Below are 16,522 nucleotides of genomic sequence, written 5' to 3' on the forward strand. Positions count from 1 at the left end.
CGCTGCCTGCCTGCTGCCTGGGACACCAGCCTGGAGCTTAATCTGTGTCTTTAGCCATCTCAACAGGGTCACTGCTTTGTTTGGTTTTTAAATGCCCAGCTGCTGGCAGGGTGCTGTGAGAAGGGCTTTGGCTGTTGCCTGAAGCTGAGTGCTGTTTTGAACCCCACTCTTTCCCAGAAACTGCCATCTCACTTCAGAGAACAGGACCCACACACAGCCCTGCTGTGCTGCTCTATTGATTTGTTGTTTCCTTGTGTTCTGGGAATAGCTGGATGGGGCATTAGGTGAGGCAGCAGGTTTCTGTTAACAGCATGGGGATGTGTGCTTCTCCCCATGTTTGCAGGGCATTTGCTTGTCCTGGGTTCCAGACTACCTCAGTGCAGGTGACCTGCATTTCTTGGGTAGATAACACAAAGTCTTCACAAGGCACAGGCAAAAAGAGATACAGGGGTAGCTGCATGCACGTTTGCCTTGGCCTTTGCCACCAAAGCATTGGGGAAGTGTAGGAGAGCTCAGACACCAGGTCAGAGCTGGTGCCTGTGCCCTGTAGGAGCAGCCTGTGCTGCTTCACAGACATCACATGCAATAGTAGTAACATAAAGCATGGAGAAACCTTGAGAGATCATCCAGGCCATCCCTAGATCAACTCCTGCATGAGCCTGAACAATCCCATGGGTCTTGGATGTCACACCACTGCTCCCTGGGGAGCTGCTGGGCTCACAGGACATACTGATGAGTAGCCTAATTTTCTATCTGAATTTTAAGCTTATTACTTCTTCTATTCCCATCAGATGCTGGGAGCAGTTTCATAGCTCACTGCAGCTCCTTCTTGTGTGTTTGACACTTGATGTGTCCAGAATAAAATCCTGTACCTGGAGAGATAATGCAGGCAGCTGGGAAACCGGGCTCAGACCTTCCTGGCATCAAACAGCAGGTGTCTTGCTTCACGTGTGAAAAGCAAACACCTCAGACTGATTTTAAAATAAACAAATATGAACAACAACAACAGCTCCCGCCTCCAAATGACGTTGCTCAACCCGTGAGTCACTCTTTCCTGCAATCTAGCCTGCCTCTGCACACTGATTATTCATACCTGAGAGCAGAATACTGCATTAGTCTCTCCAGAATTACATCCTCTTTTCTTTCTCCCCCCTCTCTTATTTGTCTGTTTGCCAAGATCTCCTGTATCTTACCCCACACCCAGCATTACCAGCACATTCCTTTGGGGCAGTCTCAGCTGTCTGTTCATTAAGTGCCTTATCCTCCAGCTCAATTGGTGAGTTGCTGGTGAAGCAGTGGAAAACAGTGTGTCTCCTTCCACTTCCACAGGGAGCCACTGCTTACAAGGGAGAATATTCTTGCTGCATGTTTTGCAGCCACCCTACAGGTTAGTTTAATCTTGAGTTTCCTTATTTTACCAGTGGGAATGACACGCTCTTGACTGCTATAGGAATGCAGTCCTTACTGCTCTCCCTTTGCTTCAGGGGCCTGTTACCTTATTGCAAAAGAAGAATGATTCAGTGTAACATGAATAATTCTTGTTATTTACCACGCTGCTCTGTATCCACCTTCCCAAACTGGGACACTGTGGGGACCACCTCCACATGCCGTGCCTGGACCAGCTGCCTGCCTTAGGGGAAATAACCCTGAGTGGTGGAGGGCAGGTTGAGAAATATTTGGAGTCCTGGTTTTGACCCTGTAGGCAGAGAGAGGTCACTGACCTGTTTGAGGAGCCAGGTGAAGGTTGTCCTTTGGAAGGCACATGGGGCTGCTTGAGGCCACGGGTGTTGGTGCCTGGGACTCCATGGGCGCTTCATGGGGTCCCCCTATCCTCTCCACCCGTGGCATCCCCACTTTCCACAGCTCGAGTCCCCAGCACTTGTGTGAGGTGGCACCAGGTGGCAGCAAGGGATCAGTGTGGGAAGGTGCTGCAGGCTCTGGGGGGAGCAGAGGGGAGCCCTGAGACCACATTCCCCACTCCAACCTGCACCTCTCACAGCCCAGCACCCCACCGGGGTCCAGCCCCTTGCTGGGGGCTGATGCCAGGGCAGGGTCTGCCCACTCTCTCCACCGGAGCTGAGTAGCTCCAAAGATTCCCAACCTGTCTGTTGCCCATCTAGGGGCAAAGCCCAGCATTCCTGTCTCATGTTCTAGGTACTCTTGGGCTCATATTCTCTCCTTCCATACGATATCCAGACTTTGAAGTTTAAGGGCAACTTACCCCTGAAAGGAGTTAAATCATTAACTTGTTTTGCAAGAGCCTTGTTTTGGCCTGCAAGCAAACCCCTCTGTGATCCTGAGGACACTGTCACCAGCTCACAAAGGTTGTTTATGAGCTCTGGATCAGAGAGGGGGGATGATGTGAGTGACGTGAACAGGGAAAACTGGGGGGTGCTGGGCCAGAACAGCACTGGTGGGAGCTGTGCCAGTGCATGCACCCCATTCCCCAGGGGAACTGGATGGCATAGGGGCAACGTTTGTGGGATCAAGTCCTCCCATTCCACGCAGCTCAGGTGAGACAATGAGGCAGCATCCTCTCCTTTCCACATCTCCTCAGCACCTACTCCCATACCAGCTTTTCCCATCCATGCAACCAGAGTGCCCTGGCGGGGGGCTCCTGCAGATCTCTCTGAAGCCCTTGAGAGTCACAACCTGCATTTGGTTAGTGGGAGATGCATCTGGCCACAGGCTGCCTGGAAATCTTGCCTTTCTCCCTGCCTGCCTCTGGGTTTGGCTGTGTTTGAAGACTGAGCAGGCAGCTCTGGGTGGAGGCTGTTGCTGTGCCAGCACAGAGCAAATAGGAACAACAGCCTCTTCCTGTTGTGCAATCACCGTGCAGCCCACAGAGGGAATTTTTGGGAGATTTGTCAGGGCTTTTGTATTTCCAGATAATATTTGCTTTTTTCAGATCTTGCTTTCACAAGCAAGGGATTTAAATAGTACAGGCTGAGAGGGAATAGAAACCTTGCCTAGTCTTCCCTGAAGTGCCATATCCCGACCCCGGGGGCTCCCCGTGCCCACCGCCACAGCCCTCACCTGCCTGGCCCTGGCTTCCCTGCAGCGTGGCTCCCTGGCCCTGCTGGCTCTGGAGCTGGGATCCTGGCACAAATGTTATTTACGGTTTCACCCAGCAGCTCACATACATTCCTGCCCTTATGTAAGAGTTGAGCACAGGGTACAAGCCCACTCATCCATACTCTGCCTGTATGGGGAGGACCTGCACTTTGCAAACCCACATGCCAGTCCCAGACCTTGTGCTGGGGGCAAGAGATGGCTGAAATCATCCCACTCGTATGAAAGGCCTCGGGTGAGCTCTGCCCATGGGGCTTCAGGCTCCTGTCTGGGCAGGGCTGAGATGTGAGTTCCTCTCTGCTCTGAAACCTGTCACTTTTCCACATGCCGGTTCCTCAGTTACAGCTTTGTACTCTCCAGGTTGATCCTGGGGTGCAGCTAGAGCAAGGAGCAAGGCACAAAGCTGTGTACTATAACCAGTGCCTTCTAGCAAGACCTTTGTTTACCTGCTTCCAGGCATTTTGGCTGCAATTACCTCTGACCTTGGTGTGTTTCTGCTTGTGGTTCCTGGAGCAGGCAGAGGTGTGCAGGGTGGCTGGTCCGTGGGCAATGTGGGCCCAGGCCTGTGAGGGGCAGGAGAGCTGCGGGCGTTGAGCTTCCTGGGGAGAAGCTGGCCATGCTGGAGGGGGTTGGGGAAAAGCAGGGACAAGATGCAAAATGCAGGGCAGGAGGCAGAGCATGAGGTGTGTGGCTGACACACTGTCCATGGTCCCAGAGATGTCAGGGCATGGGCAGCATTCAGAAAAAGGAACCCTGGAGAGGCTGCTAATGCTGGCAGGAGCCTGCTGCCCACTGGTGTGCTGGCCCTTGGCAACGAAGTACCGGCACAGAGCAAATAGGAACAACAGCTCACGGTGCTGTTGGCACATTGGCCATTCCTGGGGTGGAGGGCTCTGTGGCAATGAGGTGCAGGGCAGCCTTACCTCCATCCATATGTGCCGGGCACTGAGAGCTGGCAGCGTACACACCGCTTGCAGAGAGCAGCCCATGTGTGGCTGGCAGCGGGGTGCTGTAGGACGGGGCAGCTGCTCCCCTCAGCCTCTGACTTCTTGGGGGTGCTGCTTGCAGGAAGGAGTGCTCTCCTCCCACCACCTCTGGCCCACACCCCACCATGCCAGTGGTCCACCAGAGCAAAGCAGTCAGCTCAGGAGAGGTATCCAGGGCTGCAGAGGGAGTGGTGGGACACATGAGGCAGGGAGCAGATGTCTGAAAAAAAATCCCTCTGCTTTTTGAGACTGTTATTTTAGCTGATGCCCATGTACCCAGGAATCGGGTGACCATGCCCTCACCCTGGGCACGCTGCAAACCAAACACTCGCCGCTTGACTGCGCCGCAGGCCTGGGCTGCTGCCCTGGATGGGTTTGCCTTTAATTGAGTTAGTGAGCTGCCAGCCAAAAGAGCAGCTCAGGGCTGGCTCCAGCTTTCCTAGGTGCAATCCTGTGCCAGGCACAGGAGGAGGGAGGGAGGCCAACGTCTCGCCCTGCTGACTGAGGCAGCCTGGAGTGCAAAAGGCCATCGAGGGCTGGCGGGCAGTGTGCCCAGGCAGCACCCTCCTGCCCGCTCTGAGTGGCACAGGCAGGGCTGCGTGTGTTAACCCACACGTATAAGCATTGGGGTTGTGGGTCACTCCTGTAGCTGGGAAGGTTGTTGGCTGTGCTGGTGTGTTCAGCTGGAGTTGTTCATGTGACTCCAGAAAACTCTGGGATCCCCAGGAAAGGAGGCAAAGCCACCACAGGGGTGTCAGACGACCCCTGGGATAGGAGCATCACCCTGCTCTGGGGAGGGCATGTCCTGAGACAGGTGAGCGTGGGCATATGAGTGGCACTGGGAAGTGCTGGCTTCTCACTGGTGCTGCTGGGAGGGACTAGAAGAGCGCCAGAAACCTTTGTGTGGTCCCAGCTGCTTTTTCACTGTTTTAAAGAGCACAACAAGCTTTCTTGATAAGAGCTGATGTAAATCAAAAGCTGAACCATGACCAGGAACCCTCCTGGGGTGTGCCCTCATGTCCCAGACAGCAAGGATGGGATGTGACACTGGCAGAGATGGGATGTGACAGCAGTGCTCTTCCACAGCATGGTCATGGCCAAAGCTTGCTGCCATCATACCCACACCTCTCCCTGTGTCGGGGCCACAGCTGGTGTACCCGGCCCTGATGCCTGCAGGGACAAAGGCTGGTGGGAGCAGAGCCTCCCTGTTCCCCTCCCACATACCAAGAACAATGATCTCATAGCTCCTTTGGGGAAATCAAGAGTAGTTTGTCTAAGATGAGTCCCTGGGGGTGGGGGTTGCTCCCCTGGGACTGTTACTGTGGCTGGAGTGATTTCCCCTGCTCTGTTGCCAGCTGGAGCCAGTTCCCCTACACCACCTCCTGTCCTTAACAATCCCCATGTTCTTCAGTAATCTGCCTCAAGGTAATTAGTGTCCTGTGCCAGCCCACCTGTGGCTGCAGTCATGCCAGATCTGAGTGAACCCAAGAGCTGCCCCTGCACCTCCACCCCACTGCAGCCTTGCCAGTGCTGACTTCAGTGTGGCCAAATTTGGGCCATTCAAACATACCCCAGCACTCATGAAGCAATCTGCCTGTCATAGGCTGGGCTAACTGGCACCACTTGGTGCTAAAATTGCCCAGAAATTCCCTTTTTGTAACTTTTATTTGCAACTGCTCACTGCTTTACTCTCTCAGCCACGGAGCTGGCAGCATATGGGGCAAGTCACCCACCCAAGGTGCTGAGGTTGTTTTAGATGTGGCCAAACCTGGTCACATCATCACCTCTGCATAATCACAAAGGAAGTATAAAACCTCAAAGAAAACATATTATGGTATTACAGGTGCTGGGCCCCTGTGGAGTGAGTCTGGGCACACTTGCCCTGACCTGGGGCATCCTCACACCTCTCTGGGACCCTGTCCCACTGGGCCCCCACAGGGAGCAGAAGCAGAGGGGAAAGGTAGCTGTGAGGAAGCTGTGTCCCCTCCTTTCAAAGCTGTGCTCTCACTGAAGTGTTTTGGAGGAGCACGTGGCAGCTCTGTGAGCTCTCCTGATGGGAAAGGCCTCCCGGCGCCACTGGTCTGGTTTCTGTGGCAGCTCCCACCGCCAAACATCTCATTACAGGGTGACTTAGTGCTTTTGATAATTTCAGGTGCTGCCTGGCACAGCAAACGCAAGTGCTGGGGACTTTATAATTAAAGCAGCTGTTTTGGGAGTTGGATGTTGCTAAGCTGGAGCTCTTGGTTTGAAACCTCCTCCTGCCTGTGCTGCTGCTCCCCAACAGGGATAGCAGGAGCGGACCCGCTGGGCAGGCAGGGTGGCACGATAGGGAGCAGTGCACTGGGGCTTGTCCTGTTGCATGTGCTGTGGTGCAACTGAGGCGCATCCTTCCATCTCCACTGTGGGAGTCAGTTGTCCCAGCACCCAGCCATGCCCCGACAGGTTGGGCAGAGCCTGCCTGAGCCAGCAAAGCCTATTTCCTGAGAGATAAACCTAAAAATAACCTTGTTATCTTCTACTTGATCAAAATCAACATCAGCCCCAGCTATAAATAGCTCTGTGTGTGTGTCTAGGTGGATCGATGTCGGGAAGGGCCATGTGGGGGGGCTGCGGGGGGTGGTTGCAGGAGGCAGGGGTGGTTGCTGTTCCCCACAGGGTCTGGCCATACTATGGGAGGGTGTCTCTGTACCAGGTCACTGCATTGCCCCTCCAGGGGGACACCATGCTCGGAAGGGCTGTGCCACCAAGGTAACCACGTGCCAACGAGTGAGGAGATTTTGACCCGTTGCAAAACAGGTCCCAAAAATAGTCTAGGATGAGTGCTGAGTAAATATGGCCTTGGTGCACCCTTGCTAATATGGGGCCTCAGGCAGTTCACCACCTGAAAATCCCATGGCACTATCAGAGCTTCAGGACCCTGCCCAAGAGGCACCGTGGGAGTCTTACCCAGTCCCACCCTGCCTGCAGTCTCATGCTGGGATGCCACACTGTGCCACCCAGGGCTTGCTACAGCCCCTGCGGTGCTCTACAATGGCCAAGGGCAGGCTGCCAGCACACCCTAATTTCATCCCTGAACCCCAGGTTTGGCTGTTCCCCTGTAGCAATCCCACCAGGGAGGTGTTCCTCCTCCCATCTGCCAGCACAGAGGAAGCCTTGGGATGGAGGCAGTGAAGGAAACTCTTCCTCTGAGGGGAGAGTGATGTAGCTGGGTGCCTCAGTGAAGAGGAATGAACAACTGGATGAGGAAAGGAGAATGGGAACAGGAACCCACACTGCTCCTGGCAGGTTAAGGAGGAATTACTGCACCAGTTAATCCCTTGGCTCAGCCACTAGGAAGGGCTGAACAGGGACAAATCCCTGCTTTAGCAACCATGCTGGGAATGGGCTGCTGTCCCCTCCCGGCATGGCCACTGTCCTGGGCCGCGTCACCACTGAGCGATGCCAAGCCAGAGCTCTTCAGGCTGGGCTGGCCATGCGGTGCCTGGCAGCAGTGGCAGCTGCATGCCCTCCCCAGCTGCTCAGTTCTGGGAAACCCCCATCATGTCATGATGGGTGTGGAAAATGATGCAGAGATCTGCAGCGTGCCAGCGGGGCCTGGCCCTTGTCCTGGCATCAGCAGGCACAAGTGTCAGGAGGGATGGAGCAGCCTGGCACTGCACCAGCTGCCATGCCTCCTGCTAGTGGGTTTGGAAACCAGTACTCTAGGAGCTGCTGTCAGGGTGAGCCCTCAGCTGGGGACCGTTTCGGGGCTTGGGGGCAAGAGCAAGCTGGGACTGGCTTTGTGGCAGGGCAGGGAGCCCACGGTGTCCCCAGTACTTTGTGCTGAACCCCAGCCAGCACCCTTGCACTCCCTTCTCCAAGCACTGAAATTAGCCATTGGCATCAAAGGGGAGCAGGAGGGAAAACAAAATAAAAAGAGAGAGAGGTAGAGGCTTTGTTTACTTGAAGCAAAAATAATTTGTGGCAACACATCTTCTTCCAAGGCAAACAGAGCAAGCGCCTGTCCGAGCTAATTTGGGAAGCTGAAAGGGAGTTAAATAAAAACTTGAACCTCTGACAGGGAAACAAGCGGTCTCTCGTGCTAAAATTGAGCTGTGGAAGTCAGCTTGAGACAGAGGAGCTGGGGAAGGGCAGGGAAGGCAGGGGGAAGGCCAGGGTGGTGAGAGGGAGGGAAATTCACCTGCCGTGCTCCAGCACCAGGCAAGAAATGGTACTGTCACCCCAAGCCAAGCCCTGTGCCAGCAACCGGGGCAACCAGCAGCCCCAGGCAGGCACGGTAGAGCTGGGGAGCTTGCCTGAGTAGGCTCTGCTTCTCTTTGAACTCTAGGGGTGTATATACATTAAAAACTTCACAAATATATATAGTGTATCTGCCTACTCTGCTTAGGACTTGGGCTGGGGACCCCAATAGGCCACCACATGAGACACAAAGCCCCCCAGAAGCTTATGTGCATGGCCAGGATTGGAGGTGAAGTGTCACCTCCTATCACCTCATCTCTCCTGAGACTCTAAATGGCTGTTGGTGACCCCAGGATGGATGCTGGTGCTGGAAATATGTGTGACAGCACTTGGTAGTGGTAACTTGGGGGTCAGCACACCCTGGGGAATCCCTTGCAAAGGCTGTGGGAGGGTGTTAGGTAGTGGCCCACCTGGCCAGTATGGGGACTGGTCCGGGTGTTGCTGCAGCCCTCTGCAGTGTGTCAAAGGGGATGGGACTCCATCATGTCTGCTGGGATGGAGGAGCAGCCACAGCAGCCACAGGCTTGCTGCTTGCAGCTGCAGGAACATTCTTTGTTATGGAGGGCTCTGGGCTCAGCCTCGCTCAGCTCTGGCCTCACTGCAGCTTTCCTGTGGACAAGAGCAAGTTGCCCATGGGGTCAGGCACTTAACAGCACCTGTTCTCTCCTCTACGCTCTCCTGAGAAACAGGCATGGTCTTGTCAGCAGGAGTAAATAACCTGCCATGGTGGCACCAGGATACCAAGCAGCAGAAACCCCCCACCAGCAGCACTAGAGATTGGTTTCCTTCTAAGTTTTCTGAATTAATAGCTGTGCAGGGATGGGGGTTCAGCTGGTGCAGTGGGTGTGAGCTACACAAGAGGTGTGTCCCCTTTCAGGCCTCTGTTTTCAAGCAGAACTGTACTGCCTCACCGGTCTCCTCCTCACTCGGGGTTTTCCAGCTCGGTGTGGTTTGGCTTCACTTCTCCACCTGCTCTCTGCAGAGGGGGGAATGTCCCATCTCACAGAAAGGGATTAATTGCTTTTTAGCCATCAAAGCCTGAAGTTATCTGAAATTGGAGTAAAGGGGAAGGTGGTGCCAGGTAGGTCAGAACTGCAGGGGTAGGTGGCTGAGCTGGGCTTCCAGGTAAGCGCTGGAGCTGCAGGAGTGAATACCAAGGAAAACAAGTGCTTGTGCAAAATCCAGAGCAAAGTCACCCACACCCCTGAAATCTGCACCTCTGCTAATGACCGGTCCAGCTGGCCCCTGGAGTGGCTGTTGCAGGTTGGTACTCCAAAGAAAGCCCCTGTGTATCTGTTCGTGATAGCTTCTCAAAATAACCAGAAAGCAAGTGTGTTTAGTGCAGTGAGACCAAACCAAAACAGTTCTCTTTGACATGATCCTGGAGGGCTCCAGGAGACCTGTGCTGTTGAGCTGCAGTATCACCTCACTCATCTCACCATGGATCCATCTTGCATGGACCAAGCAAGGCTGAACTGCACTAACAGCTGCCTGTGGCACCCCAACTTTCTCACTTGGAGTGAATGTAGGTAGGCTGATGTCATTGTTAATGATATGACATGTGAGTTTTTCCCCCTAAAGGCTTTTCTTTAATTGAAAAATTGGGCTGAGGAGTTAATTGCTACAGTTAATTGCTAACAGGAGCAGGTAGTTTTGGTGTGTCAGCCCTGATGCAGGGAAGGAGCCTATCCAGGTAAATTGGCAACACTGAAAAAAAAAAACCCACACCAAACAAGAAATGAGAGCCTCTTAACTGGGTGGGGAAGTGCTGCAGCCACAGGTAGGTACAAGGGATGGGACAACATAACACATGGGGGCTGCTGAGCCCACAAAATGCTGCTCTGGCTCCCAAGCAGAGTTCTTCCTTGCAGCAAGCGCTGTCTGCCTGCTGCTCTCCGCTCTGTCAGCGACTGGCCAGTGCTTGCACTGGCCAACCCTGCAGACACCTCTGTAGATCCCACTGGCACTTCAGTGCTGACCCTTGTCTGTGTCCTGGGCCTGGGAGCAGCCCCCAGTTGGAGTGGGGTGCTCCCTTGGGTTGTTCTCATGTCCCTGTTTGCCTCTGGCTATTTATTACCCTCGTGTCAGGAACATTGACAATACTTAGCCATGGAGCACGTTCCCCACGTGACGTCAGTGGACTGTGTGCAGACCCATTCTGCTGACAAGCTTTATCTAAATCACTGGCACTAAATCCAAATCCCTCCTGTGGCAGCGATAGCACCTTGTGTGGGGACTTACCTGCCCCTGTGCTGTGTGCCATGCTGCTGCTGAGCAGGGGGAAAATCCACACCACAGGAAGCACTTGACACCCCTGGGAGCAAGGCTGCCTGGTGTGCCCAAGGGACAGTAATGCATCCCATGGGATGCTCTGGGGTTGCCACTGCAGGAGGGGCTGGTGTAGCCCAGAGCTGCTGCCAGGGTGCCATGGCTCAGCCCTGCCCAGGACAGAGGACACTGTGGAGGGTGAGTCTCTTAGAGAAGCCATTGCCTGGGTCCAGGGTTAGATGGCTGCAGAGGAGAAGCATCAGTGCCAGGCTTTGTCCTGGAAAAGAACAGTTTGACGCAAGTCATTCCCCAGGGACAGCGAGTGCAGCCTGGTCTCACTGAGCTGTGTGGCAGTGAGGTGATGGCACAGCTGGGGGCTTCACTCCCTATGTGGGACACCGCTGCCTCCCATGGCATCAGCATGGGGGGAGGCCTTAAACTATGATTCAATGGTCCCTGCAGCCTCCTCAGCTCCTGGCACACAGGACCCCATGCTTTGGGGTTTGGCTTTGGGTTTTGCTCTCTGCGTCAACAGCCCCACGGGTAACTTCTCTGTGGCTTCTCCCCAGCATGCTGGCAGATGATGATTGGCTTTGCCTGTCCCTCCTGCTGCACCCTGGATGCTGTAAGGGTGGTGGTGGCCATTGTGGGAGCAAGGACAGCCCTGTGCCTTGCTCCTCTGCATTTTCTCCCTGTGTGTTTTCTGCAGAGGGCTGAAGGTTTTGAATCACTGAAACCAGAACAGTTGAATGCAGCTGGGCTGTGTGCACAAGTGAATGCTAGTATAGGAGCATGGACAGCTGCCTCCTGCACCCCCTGCAAGAGCCCTTGCCACTGGGCTGGGAAAGGTTCATTTCCTTGGGCATATTATAATCTATTAATTAGGTAATAGATACTGTTGGTTGAGGTTTGAGTTTCACCTGCCATAATGTCAAACAGGGGTCAGGCTCCTGTCTTGCTCCCTGCCCTACCTGCCCTCATTTAAAGGCTGCGCTCCTTGCAGCTGTTGTGAGGGCAATGACAGCATCTGTGCTGGCTGCCCTGCACTTGCTGTGGGCATCCACTGGTATGGCTGTTTGTGGTGTACAAGCTTCTCTTTAGGGTCTTGGAGACAGGCAAGGAGAACAGAGGGTGTCCAGGGCATCCTCCAGTGTTTGAGTTCAAGGCACCGGGAGCTGCACAGAGGTTGGAGTGGCCTTGGCATCACCCCATGCTTGGGATGTTGCCAGTTTTGCCAGGCAAGGGAGGGTGCACATGCTGCTGGCTGGCATAGCAGTGCTGACCACAGCCCACCCCTGTTCCCAGCACACACACGGCTCTTTGTACAACCCAGAAACATTATGCTCCCAGTGCCATGGGTTGGCAAGCAAAGGTATATGGATGGATCTTCTTCATGACTTGAAAAGGTGCAGGCAGCCAAGGGCTGGTGCTGGGGGGCTCCCAGCTGGATAGAGTGGTCCCACCACCTCACTGGCTGTTTGGGACCCAGAGCTTGTACCTGGAGCAGGGGTGATGTGCAGCCAAGGTTTCCCTGGGATGCGAGCTGACGAAATCCTGGCATAGGTGGCTGGGGAAGGCCCACCCCAGCCTGGATGAAGGAGAGCCAGCTGCCTCGTGAAGGCTTGTTGCCAGTGCATCCACTCACTGCTGCAGCTCTCATTTTAATTTGCTTTTCTCATTTACTGCACTGTTATTTTGTTCTGAAAGAGCTTAGCACCCAGCCTGCTGGGAGGCAGCAAGGCAACCCCTCCACTCTCCCTGCTCCCAGCCATAAGGAGGCCTTTCTTTTCCTGCTTTTATTTTCATGATAAAATGGAAATGTTCCCTGTGGGTGGTTTTAAAATGAAAGGCTGAGCAAGGAGGCTAAAAATAGCCCTCTGTGAGCCACTGGCTGCATGAGCCACTGGGCTGGGCAGGGGCTGCCTGCTCAATGAGATCGAGAGGGGACATGGTGGTCCAGGGACTGTGACCACAGGCACCCTCCTTGCACAGGAGCCTGTGGGTTGGCTCACAGGCTGAGCTCTGGGTTGCTTTTCTTTGGAGTTTTGCTTAGTTATGCTGCATTTGGGGCAGAGTCATCCCTCTCCCTATATGAGCCCTCGTTAGCTGGGTGGGGACATGGAGAACCCCTATGAGACCACTGCTAATGGCGTGGAGCTCACAAGGCAGCTGGGCAGTGCCAGCAAGGGGTTGCTGAAGCCCCAGCCTCTCCTCGCTGCCAGGAAGGAGGAAGTCTGGAGCTCAAGTGCAGGATGATGCCAATAACTTAGTAGCTGGGTCTGCCCAGCCGCAGCCTCTCTCCCCAGGAGCGCATGAGGGCTGCCTCTGTGGGAGCTGCCTGTGTCCTGGGTAGGAGGTGGCTGTCGGCTTTTACCCACAGGAAGTGATGCTGCTGGGGAGAGGTCTCCCAGTAACATCTCTCTGTATATGAACCAGCTGCCCCAATAGTGGGAAAGTTCAGCCATGTTTACCCTGTTGACTCATTTTTCTTCCCTTTCATCTTTTCTCAGATATAGCTTATTAAATGGGCCTATAAATAGGGCTTACTCCTGGTTACACGTCCCCAGCTATTCCCGTTTCACGCCCAGGCGTGACGTGAGCAGATATCCTCCCAGCAGGGTTGTGTAATACTTCCTTATGGCTCTGGGAATGGAGGGTTGTGTGGATGTGTCTGGGGTTACCCCCTTCTTTTATTTTTTTTATGGCAATAGCTCTGTAGGTGCCTCTGATTGACTGTCATCACAGTATCCCTTTCTGCTGCTCACCTGCATCTCTTCTGTCCTCCAAGTGCTGACCCCAAATCCTGCTGTCACATACCACCAGCTCCCGCTGTCTTGGAGCTGTGAAGCAGAACATCCAGGCTGTGACCTTGCTCTGCAGTATCTGTGAGCAGCTGGGCAGCGTGGCGGGTCCCTGTCTCTGGGCATGGGATGATGCAGCCACTTGGCATCCCATGTTTCAGTCACATCTTGGCAGGATACAACATATTCACTGAGCGCAGTTTCAGTGTGCCAGTGACAACAGAGAGACTATAATAGGAGCTTTATTCGCTGTGTAGGTGCCCTCAGGCTGTGATCCAGTCACCCTGCAGCTATCTCTGCTGAGGAAGTGCTGGGCAGGCTGGCCCAGCAAAGCACCGCTCCCGGGAGGCAGCAGCACGTCACTCAGAGGTGTTTGATAAAAATAGACGGGAGGCTGAAACCGAAAGCTGTAATCGTGTGTGTGTCAGCACGAGACAGGAGCAGATAAACACAGGTGGCTGCTGTGCCCGCCAAATGGGTCCTCCTGAAATGCAGCTCAGTCACACAACTGGCGTCCCACAAGCGTGGCCTGGTGACACAAATATCCCCAGTACAGCTGTGAGCTGGGGAGAGGGGTGGAGGTGCCAGCGAAGCCCACAGCCCTGCCAGGACAGCAGTCAGAGTCTTCAGGACTGATGCAGGGAGTTTCAGTCTCCTCTTCCATTGAAACCCACCCCTGGGAAGTTATAGACATTGAAAATCCTGGCAGGGATTGAGCTGAGCCTGACCATGATTCCTTTGGTGTTGGGGATGTTTGCTGGGGCAATGATCTCCCCAGAGTTTGGGGGCTGGTAATGCAGTTCCCATCCCCCGAGGCACGGTGAAGTCAGCCATTTACTTGGAAATTGCTCCAGCCTGAAGGCAGGCAGGTTAAATTGCAAATGAAAGTCAAATATTTACAGCAATCAAATTGTGGCTGTGACCTGCCTTGCTGGGAAGCCGTATGCACAGATTCCTACATTGCACAGAAATGTCTGCAAGCTGTCGGCTTTGCCTCGCTCTGGTCTATAGCTGGCATCACTTCTCAGTGCTGCCCTTGAGAGATACCAGTTTCCTGCATGTTTTTGGTGCCAGGCTGCACTAGGTGAAGGTGCTGGGGTGCATTGCTAGGTTTTTAAGGCCAAGAAGAACAATGATCTCCGTTTAGTGGATCTGCTCATAATAGGGGCTATTGTTACTCTTGCATTCCTTGGTCACCATTTGGGTGGTTAATTACCCTTGCTCTTAAGTAAACAGATAATTGTGCCTCATTGAAGGGTATGTGTTGATGGGGTATGGGCTCTGCTTCCCTCATTTGCAGGCAGCTCTTCCTTGCCCTGTCATGCAAGATGAGGACAGATGGCTGGTGCCAAGTCTCTTGCAGGGGGCTACATCTCCAGACCATGGGCCCTTGCTGCAGCTCACCCCTCAACCTCCTTAGGGTGACTTTTGATGGATTTGTGTGATTCAGTGAATAGGAAATTGATCATTTGCCAGCAGGGCTGGCGTCACTGTCTGGGTGAGGGAAATGTGACAAGAACAACCAGTATTAAGAAGCTGGCATTGTAAGAGAAGTGTTCTGGTGAGAGCCCTTGGGAAGCAGCTGGGACCAGAGAGGCTGGATTTCCCAGCAGATTTAGGCAGCAGGATCTGGGCAGCCTCATGCTGGTGGAAGCAGAACTTGTTGCCCTGATTACTGCTATGCTGTGATTTCTAGATTTTCTTTGCGTTGGTGGCCAGAGACCACCATTGTCTTAACATCAATGTCAAGATACTGGAAGCTGCTCCAGGAGCCTGTCAGGGCAGGGAGGTGTGAGTTCAAGCTGAGATGCTCCCAGTTTTCCATTTCTAAAGCCACGTATGATAAGAAAAGAGGAAAATGAAAAAAAACCTCCCAAGCCCACACTTTGAATAACTCTATTCACCTAAAATAAAGGGAGCCTGAGAAGTTTCTTATCTTCTCTCGGACAGTCGACAACAGTGAGGCTGCCTTGAAGCTGCCCAAGCAGAGGTGTGAAATGTGGGACTCTGCAGATAAGTGAGGAAAACTCTCCTGGATGGGTACCCACACATGCCATGGGTGCAGTGTGGCTCTGCCTGGGAAGCTTCTCAGCTGTGGGTCTCCTGTGTGTCACTGGCCACAGCAGGGTGATGTGTCCTGCCCTGAAAGCCCTAGATGGGGCAATCAGTGCTGGAGCTGCTCAGACGGGGCTGCAGCCTGTACTGAGCTGCTAAAAGCATGTCCCTGTGAGGTGATGGTGGTGACAGATGACAATAATCCCTGCCAGCTGTCAGCAGAGGTGCTTCACAAGCAAGCCTGAAGTGAGGCTCTTGTTGCCTTGGGAGGATGGGAAACCCAAGGCAAGCCCCAGCTGGCTCCCTGTGGCTCATGGCATGTGTGTGTGTCGCCAGCCTCCTGCTTCCCCGCCGGCACGGCGCCAGGCCACTTGCCAGGAGGCTACCAAAATTCTGTGGCCAGGAGGATTTTGCAGACTGTTTCATTAACCTTGGCCCAGATAAAATTTGGTTTAATAAACCCTACACTGATTTTTTTACAGATCAGGGTAGCGTTTGCCTCATCTCTGAGATAAGAGAAAATCATCAGGAATATCTTTCTCAGATAACTTCACCAGCTCTGTGACCCCACTGACAGATTTGGCCTGGAAAGGGGGGACAGCAGCCTTTACTTTGTGCCAGACACACCTCATGTTCCCTTCTCTACTGTGGCTGCTGTGCCTGCTCTGCTCATGAGCCTGCCCTACTTTGGATCAGCTCATAGCATCTTGGATTTTGAGGTCAGTGACAGCTGCTGGCAGGCCTAGCCTTACCCTGCTGTGTTTACTTTTTAAGCAGCTCAATACAAATACAAAATGAACAGCTTCCTTGGGGTGCTTTAACTGTTTCATTATTCCTGCTGAGGAACTGAGGATGAGTTAGTGTGAGGCTCACAGCCTCCATGCATCTGTGGCCTTTTGCACTGGATGAGGCTTTGGTCCCTCCACTTAATCCTGGGCTTGGTTATTGAGCCCTCACTAATTGCTTTACTCTGGGCTCACCTATAATCTGCAGTGAAACTGTTACTCCATTTCCCTTGGGGGATGGAGGGGATCTTTGCAGCTCTCTGGTGACCTTGTCCCTCCAGGGGATGCTGGGCTTTTCTGGTGAGGTGTTTGCTCA

This window comes from Colius striatus, chromosome 15, assembly GCF_028858725.1.
Source record: "Colius striatus isolate bColStr4 chromosome 15, bColStr4.1.hap1, whole genome shotgun sequence".
NCBI classification, from domain to species: domain Eukaryota; kingdom Metazoa; phylum Chordata; class Aves; order Coliiformes; family Coliidae; genus Colius; species Colius striatus.